Consider the following 8,981-nt stretch of genomic DNA (forward strand, 5'->3'; position numbering starts at 1 on the left):
TGAAGGGACTTTGGAATGGCGGTAATGTTCTGTGTCTTAATCTGAGTGCTATTTACACGGGTGTGTCCCACTGTAAAAATTTACTGGGTTGAACATTTACGTGCCTTTTTCTGTGAATATATTTTATTTTGATCAAAATTTAAAAGCTACTCAGATGTCCAGTCCTACCCAGACTAATTAAGTGAGAATTTGAGGGGGAGGCCCTGAACATTCATATTTTTTTGAAGCACCCTAAATTACTCTAATGTGCACTGGGATTAAGAGCCACGGCTGTTTGTTTAGCAGGTGCTGAGAGGAACCAGAAACCAGCACAGGCTGGAGGCATCAGTCCCGGCCTCCTTCCCACAGGAGGAGGAGCGTGCGGGGATCCTCGGAGGCGGGGAGGGACTGATGAGGCCAGCAGGGCTCCACAGTAAGTGAGCATTTTCAGCCCAGGAAACATTCTGTTTCTAGTTCTTCTCATTTTTCTGTTTTTCTGGTGGTGGCTACATTTTCGTTTGGAAACTTGATTCCCCATCTTAAATGCTCTTGTCATATGTCGGCCCCTTAGGATCAAGAGCTCTGAACAGGGTCTTACCAGGCTCCATGAAAATAGAGAGAGTTAAAAAGCCATTAGTATTGTGTACCCTAAACACTATATTTTATCTAATTTGTATTCTTTCTCCTGTTTCTATTCAAGCTTCAGCAAGCCTTCAAGAAAGTATAGGTGAAATAAATGACTGGGAAAGCAAGTCCCGGCATGTAGGTTTGATCACAGAAGCCCTCTCCATAGCATTAGTGACCAGCTCCTAACGCACAATGCGTTTAAGTGAGTCAAGGTGGGGAAGGGGGACTTCTTAGGGGCAAGGATTGATGGATTCCATGTTTATGGAGGAGACATATTCTGTGTGTGAGTTGCTGTTTACAGTTCATTATTAGTCCAGACAGTCCAGATGACTCATTGATAAGTTTCTACCTTAGGAAGGGAGAGGGGAACTATGGAATATACACTAAGAGCATTTATGAATTGATAGTTGGCACTTTTACTGTGAATTGTCTCATGTATCCTCACTTCAATCTCATGAATCCTCAGTGACAGATGAGAAAATTGATGCCCAGGATCAATACTTTATCCACGGCCCCACAGCCTGTCAGAAGCAGGCACAGTGTTGTCAAAGCAGTCGACTCCCCAGACCTGATTTTTCTGTGACGTGACACTGGTTACAGTGAGGGGATGTGAGCCTGTAACAATTTGTCCTTAAAGCCCTCTGCTCCCCTCCTTCCCAAGGTAGACGCATCCACCCCAGCCTAGATCTTACAGTTTGTCACCTTGCCCTTCTCCCTCTGGCTTTTTCTGTCTCCTGATATGTGCATTTACTGTACTCTGAAGAATTGTGTCTCCTTCTTGCCCCACTTCTCATCTCAGGCAGAGCGGATAATAAATCGAATCATACTACGAAATCTGGGATTTGCTGTGTAGTTGCGCTCCAGAGCGCCTGCCCTTGAACAGAAACTCCAGGAGGAGGACAGCGCCGGCCACCCACGAGTGCCACCCAGAGAGGTCAGCCAGCTGCGGCCAGCCGCCAAATCCTGTTTTGGCAAATAAAGTTTCGTGGGAACACAGCCACGTCCAGTCGTGTGTCTGTTGTCTCTGCTGCTTTGGCGCTAGCACTGCAGAGTAAGAGTACTTAGGACAGAGACCCCGGACCACGACGCCTGACACATTTGCTACCCGGGCCTCCCAGAAGGACTTGGCGGACGCCAGCGTTGGCCCACGGAGGGCCTCCAGGGCAGCCCTTGGTGCAGAGGCGCTCACGATGCCGGGGTCCTCTTCCGCAGGCGCCAGGCTCCTTCCTGTGGCTGAATTCTGGGCAGGAGGAGCCTTCTGAAATCGCATCCCACGGGTCACGACTGACCCGTCCATGGCGGGCGGCCGAGGCCACGATCCTCGCTGAATTGTCATTTGTACTTTGGCAAGTGCAGGAGTGACCAGCGTCCTCACGGACACAAAGCGATGCGTTGCTCATTTTGCAGCGGGTGTTTGCCGGTATGAAAGCCGCAGCGCAGCCGCCGCGGGACAGGCCAGCGGCGGGCAGGGACCGAGCCCGCGCCCTGCAAACACAGGGCGGCTGCGTGTCCTGAGGATTTCCTTCACGCGTATGGATTTTGCATCAGAGAAGACACTGGAGGTCTCCTTCAAAATATGTTCACAACGTAAAAATCTGAAATTAGTCTTGAACACTTGACGTTAACGGCACTGTCGGCCTCTTTGTTATATTTTTGTTAACAACCATTGTCTGTCGCACAGTCCTGCTTTCCACTGGTTAGAAGCAGGGGGGTTGGGGTTGCTGGAGGCTACAGAGACCTGCCTTTAGCTCTGTTCCAAGAAGCCATTAAATGCAAATCCTCAGCTCCTCCCTGACTTCTACTTTCTCTAATTTGGGAGAAGCAGGACTCTTGCATTTGTAAACCATTTCCTCCAGGAGCTGTGTTCCTTTCCTAGGGGGTAGGAAAGTGCTGGGGTCTCATATTTTCTCCTGGATGACTTAGGACATCTTATCTCCTTTAGTAGGTGCCCATGTGACTTGATGTCCCACTTCGTGCCTCTGCCTCTCGCCACCCTGAATAAGATCTAGTCTCTGCGAAGCTGGTACATGGATAGAGACTTGGAATTGATAAGTAATTAACCCCATCGTCTTAGCCTGGGTTCCCTAGAAGGCAGAGCTTGAGGGCAAGGCATATTGGTCCAGCTTAGTTCCAGGCAGTGGGTGTGAGGGCTGAGGGGAGTGAAGCAGGCAGGAGAGGTGAGGTAAGGACGGGCTGCAGAGTTAGCCTCCTCACAGTGAGATGGTCTGCTTGACCTGATGAGACCATTTTCTAAGAAGATGGATAAACTGGGTCTCGAGTTCATCCACCCTGAGGAGAGAAAAGAGGAAGAATTTATTCACTACCTCCTGTCTTTCCCACCAGCCCCTGAAAGGTTTATACCCTGGGTTCTTAATTCCTGTTTCCTGGCTGCATGTGCAGGCCTGAGTGGGGTCCTTTGAAGACCAGGGCTCGTGTGTGCAGGTGCAGCCTCTGTATCTGTGTGCTGCCCTGGTGGGTGTCTTGGCAAAGAGTTACAGTTCATCGATTTTAAGTAGACCCTGAGTCCATATTTACCTTACGCAGTGACTGTGCTAAGCATTATATTGAATCAATGCATTTAAGCCTCACCATTTGTGAAATGGGTACTATTATCATTATCCACATTTTGCAAATGAAGAAACTAAAGCCCAGAAGGGTTAAGGAACTAGCCTAAAGTAATACAGTAGAAAAAAGGCAGAGACAGGACATGAACCCAAGGCAATCTGTCCCCAAAGCCTGGGCTTTTAAGTTCATGGTTAAGAATGACGTGCTTTAACCATTACTCTTTGCAGGTTTACCACAGTCAGTAAAGCGGTTCAGGCATCCTGTTCCACTGACCTCCAACCAGACTTGAGTGGGTCATTTGTGAGTTGTGAATGTGAGTGTGTGGATATAAGTGTGTTGGGTGGTGGGAGCATGGGAGCTGGAGGGGAAAGTTAAAAACGTAGGCACTACATTTCCTGACATGTTACCCTAAGAAATAACCTCCCACCCTTTGCAATCAAAGTAGAAGTTGGGTTTGAGTCGCGGGTCTTGGATTGGGTCTTTTTCCAGGATCAGAGATTGTTTTTAAATTAGACTCTAATTTACTAGCCATCAAATAGCACAAAGCAAAACAACTTTTTGATGAGTTAAGTGTAAATGAGTGAGAGGCAGAGAGATTAAATTTTCCCTCAAATACACATGGCTTAAAAAAAATTATAGTCTCCAGAGAGGCTGGCTCCTTGAGGACTGAGTTTTTGCCAAGTCAGCGCATTGGAGAAAGGGTTTGTGACTCTCTGCCAAACCCCAAGCGCCACTCGCCTCCTCGTCCCAGCTTCTTGCTGAACCCAGGAGGAATCCATCTTCCTAAATCCTTGCTGTCTGTCAGAACTGAGGGCACATTTCTGTGCAAATGATTCATTGTTATAATTTGTGTCACTTCGTCACAGACTCAGGGACTTTTTATTTTTTACACCAATTCCAATGTAGTATTTCATCAAGTCTCTTTTTCTCCTCTTTCTCCCTCCAGCCTGGTACCTTTTCCTGGCCAACAGATTCAAAGCAGGAGTCAGCGACAGGCTTTCTCTGAGTCTAGTCCAGAATCTCACTCTGCCTCTGGCTGGATATTCCTGACAGCTGCAGAGTGGGTGGGAGAAATGCCAGCGGCGTGCAGAATGTAAGTAAATACAGTACTGTGAATCACCGTCTCTCCTCTAGTGTCCCTCTGGGTTACAGTGAAACCACCTTTTGGAACAGTTTTTGTTCTTTTACAAAGGAATCACTGTGGATATCATTCGACCTCCAATACCATTTTAAAGAACACAACAATTAGAAAGAGATTAGAATGATGTTGAATACCTAGATACTTCTCACTTCAAGTTTTTGTGATAAAACATGTCCCTGTTTCAGTGTTGCTGTAAAAGTGAAATCACAGCAGCCCTATGAAGATGTCCCTGAATATGGGCTGCAGAGGGCGGCGGGACTCCATCTACAGTGAACACACAGCTGACCGATGTGTGAAAATTGAGCGCACACTGGACCACCTAGCCTCGATTTGCTCAACTGCAGGCAATTCCAGTTCCATAATATTCCAGATAATGCCTCGGGAGAACTCATGGAACCTACAGCATCCTCATCTGTGGCATTCCAGAGGGCTAGTACTCTCAGGCACTTTTTCTTCTATAGATCCTGGAAGGTGGTTGGATCTGAGAGGAGAACAGACTTCAGGAACGTGTACATCAGCCTGTCAAACGTTCTGCTGGGTTGGTGGCATATGCTGGCTTAGAATAGTGCCCATTTGAAGGCCTGCATACAGCTCACAAAGGGATTCTGAAGTGCAGGCTGCTGACATGGAGCTGTGTGCTGGAAGCCATGGTAAAGTTGGACAGCAGATGGAAAACTCTACCAAACCTTTTATTGTCCATAGGTCATTTTAAAGGGTTGGCCAACAAACTAAATTTGCAGCTAATATGTAATGATTTAAACAACAAAAAAAGAGCAACTGCACTTTGATCTCTGATGTCTTTCCTCCTGGTTCCCTTAGCTCACTGAAGTTTCTTGAACTACTTTCTTTAACCCTGTGCTGTCACCCTGAATCTTCACCAGGTGACACTATCTTCAGAGCTGCAGTGCTAGTAGCTACCTCCAGCTTAGTTGGTCTATCTCCCTGCTACTGCTTCTTCCTTGCAGGCTGAGTTTTCTAATTTGCTATCGTTGCTATTATTATTATTATCATTGTTATATTTTTCAATTTATTTATTTATTTATTTATTTATTTATTTATTTATTTTCAAGTTCTTCTTTTTTTTTTTTTTTTTTTTTTTTTAATTTTATTTTGTCGATATACATTGTAGCTGATTAATGCTCCCCATCACCAAAACCTCCCTCCCTTCTCCCTCCCCCCCCTCCCCCCCAACAATGTCCTTTCTGTTTGCTTGTTGTATCAACTTCAAATAATTGTGGTTGTTATATCTTCTTCCCTCCCCCCCCCGATTTGTGTGTGTGTGTGTGTGTATGTGTGTGTGTGAATTTATATATTAATGTTTAGCTCCCTCCAATAAGTGAGAACATGTGGTATTTCTCTTTCTGTGCCTGACTTGTTTCACTTAATATAATTCTCTCAAGGTCCATCCATGTTGTTGCAAATGGCAGTATTTCATTCGTTTTTATAGCTGAGTAGTATTCCATTGTGTAGATGTACCACATTTTCCGTATCCACGCATCTGATGATGGGCATTTGGGCTGGTTCCAACTCTTGGCTATTGTAAAGAGTGCTGCGATGAACATTGGGGAACAGGTATACCTTCGACTTGATGATTTCCATTCCTCTGGGTATATTCCCAACAGTGGGATGGCTGGGTCGTATGGTAGATCTATTTGCAATTGTTTAAGGAACCTCCATACCATTTTCCATAGAGGCTGCACCATTTTGCAGTCCCACCAACAATGTATGAGAGTTCCTTTTTCTCCGCAGCCTCGCCAGCATTTATCGTTCATAGTCTTTTGGATTTTAGCCATCCTAACTGGGGTTAGATGGTATCTCAATGTGGTTTTTATTTATTTATTTATTTATTTATTTATTTTTTTTTAAATTTTATTTTGTCGATATACATTGTAGCTGATTAATGCTCCCCATCACCAAAACCTCCCTCCCTTCTCCCTCCCCCCCTCCCCCCCAACCATGTCCTTTCTATTTGTTTGTTGTATCAACTTCAAATAATTGTGGTTGTTATATCTTCTTCCCCCCCCCCCCGGTTTGTGTGTGTATGTGTGTATGTGTGTGTGTGAATTTATATATTAATTTTTAGCTCCCACCAATAAGTGAGAACATGTGGTATTTCTCTTTCTGTGCCTGACTTGTTTCACTTAATATAATTCTCTCGAGGTCCATCCATGTTGTTGCAAATGGCAGTATTTCATTCGTTTTTATAGCTGAGTAGTATTCCATTGTGTAGATGTACCACATTTTCCGTATCCACTCATCTGATGATGGGCATTTGGGCTGGTTCCAACTCTTGGCTATTGTAAAGAGTGCTGCGATGAACATTGGGGAACAGGTATACCTTCGACTTGATGATTTCCATTCCTCTGGGTATATTCCCAACAGTGGGATGGCTGGGTCGTATGGTAGATCTATTTGCAATTGTTTAAGGAACCTCCATATCATTTTCCATAGAGGCTGCACCATTTTGCAGTCCCACCAACAATGTATGAGAGTTCCTTTTTCTCCGCAGCCTCGCCAGCATTTATCGTTCATAGTCTTTTGGATTTTAGCCATCCTAACTGGGGTTAGATGGTATCTCAATGTGGTTTTGATTTGCATTTCCCGGATGCTGAGTGATGTTGAGCATTTTTTCATATGTCTGTTGGCCATTTGGATATCTTCCTTAGAGAAATGCCTACTTAGCTCTTTTGCCCATTTTTTAATTGGGTTGCTTGTTTTCTTCTTGTAAAGTTGTTTGAGTTCCTTATATATTCTGGATATTAATCCTTTGTCAGATGTATATTTTGCAAATATTTTCTCCCACTCTGTTGGTTGTCTTTTAACTCTTTTAATTGTTTCTTTTGCTGTGCAGAAGCTTTTTAGTTTGATATAATCCCATTTGTTTATTTTTCCTTTGGTTGCCCGTGCTTTTGGGGTCGTATTCATGAAGTCTGTGCCCAGTCCTATTTCCTGAAGTGTTTCCCCTATGTTTTCTTTAAGAAGTTTTATTGTCTCAGGGTGTATATTTAAATCCTTAATCCATTTTGAGTTGATTTTAGTATACGGTGAGAGGTATGGATCTAGTTTCATTCTCCTGCATATCGATATCCAGTTATCCCAACACCACTTGCTGAAGAGGCAGTCCCTTCCCCAGTGAATAGGCTTGGTGCCTTTGTCAAAGATCAGATGGCAGTAAGTGTGTGGGTTGATTTCTGGATTCTCTATTCTATTCCATTGGTCAGTGTGTCTGTTTTTATGCCAGTACCATACTGTTTTGGTTATTATAGCTTTGTAGTATAGCTTAAAGTCAGGTAGTGTTATGCCTCCAGCTTTATTTTTTTTGCTGAGCATTGCTTTGGCTATTCGTGGTCTTTTATTGTTCCATATAAATGTCTGAATAGTTTTTTCCATTTCTGAGAAAAATGTCTTTGGAATTTTGATGGGGATTGCATTGAATTTGTATATCACTTTGGGTAGTATGGACATTTTCACTATGTTGATTCTTCCAATCCAAGAGCATGGAATATCTTTCCATCTTCTTGTATCCTCTCTAATTTCTCTCAGCAGTGGTTTGTAGTTCTCATTATAGAGATTTTTCACCTCCTTGGTTAACTCAATTCCTAAGTATTTTATTTTTTTGGTGGCTATTGTAAATGGGCAGGCTTTCTTGATTTCTCCTTCTGCATGTTCACTATTGGAGAAAAGAAATGCTACTGATTTTTGTGTGTTGATTTTGTATCCTGCTACTGTGCTGAAATCATTTATCAATTCCAACAGTTTTTTTGTAGAGGTTTTAGGCTGTTCGATATATAGGATCATGTCATCTGCAAACAGGGACAGTTTGACTTCATCTTTTCCAATCTGGATGCCCTTTATTTCCTTCTCTTCTCTGATTGCTCTGGCTAGTACTTCCAACACTATGTTGAATAGGAGTGGTGAGAGTGGGCATCCTTGTCTAGTTCCTGTTCTTAAAGGAAAAGCTTTCAGCTTTTCCCCATTCAGGATGATATTGGCAGTGGGTTTGTCATATATGGCTTTAATTATGTTGAGATACTTTCCCTCTATACCTAACTTATAGAGGGTCTTTGTCATGAATGAGTGCTGAACTTTATCAAATGCTTTTTCAGCATCTATAGAGATGATCATATGGTCCTGGTGTTTGAGTTTATTAATATGGTGTATCACATTTATTGATTTGCGTATGTTGAACCAACCTTGCATCCCTGGGATGAATCCCACTTGATCATGATGAATAATTTTTCGTATGTGTTGCTGTATTCTGTTTGCTAGTATTTTAGTGAGGATTTTTGCATCTATATTCATCAAGGATATCGGCCTGTAGTTTTCTTTTTTGGTTATATCTTTACCTGGTTTTGGTATCAGGATGATGTTTGCTTCATAGAATGAGTTTGGGAGATTTGCGTCCGTTTCAATCTTTTGGAATAGTTTGTAAAGAATCGGTGTCAATTCCTCTTTGAATGTTTGGTAAAATTCTGCTGTGAATCCATCTGGTCCTGGGCTTTTCTTTGTTGGGAGCCTTCTGATAACAGCTTCAATCTCCTTTATTGTTATTGGTCTGTTCAAATTTTCTACGTCTTCACGGTTCAGTTTTGGGAGCTTGTGTGTGTCCAGAAATTTATCCATTTCCTCCAGATTTTCAAATTTGTTGGCGTATAGTTGTTTATAGTAG

Source organism: Cynocephalus volans, chromosome 3 (assembly GCF_027409185.1).
Source record: "Cynocephalus volans isolate mCynVol1 chromosome 3, mCynVol1.pri, whole genome shotgun sequence".
In the NCBI taxonomy this organism is placed as follows: Eukaryota; Metazoa; Chordata; class Mammalia; order Dermoptera; family Cynocephalidae; genus Cynocephalus; species Cynocephalus volans.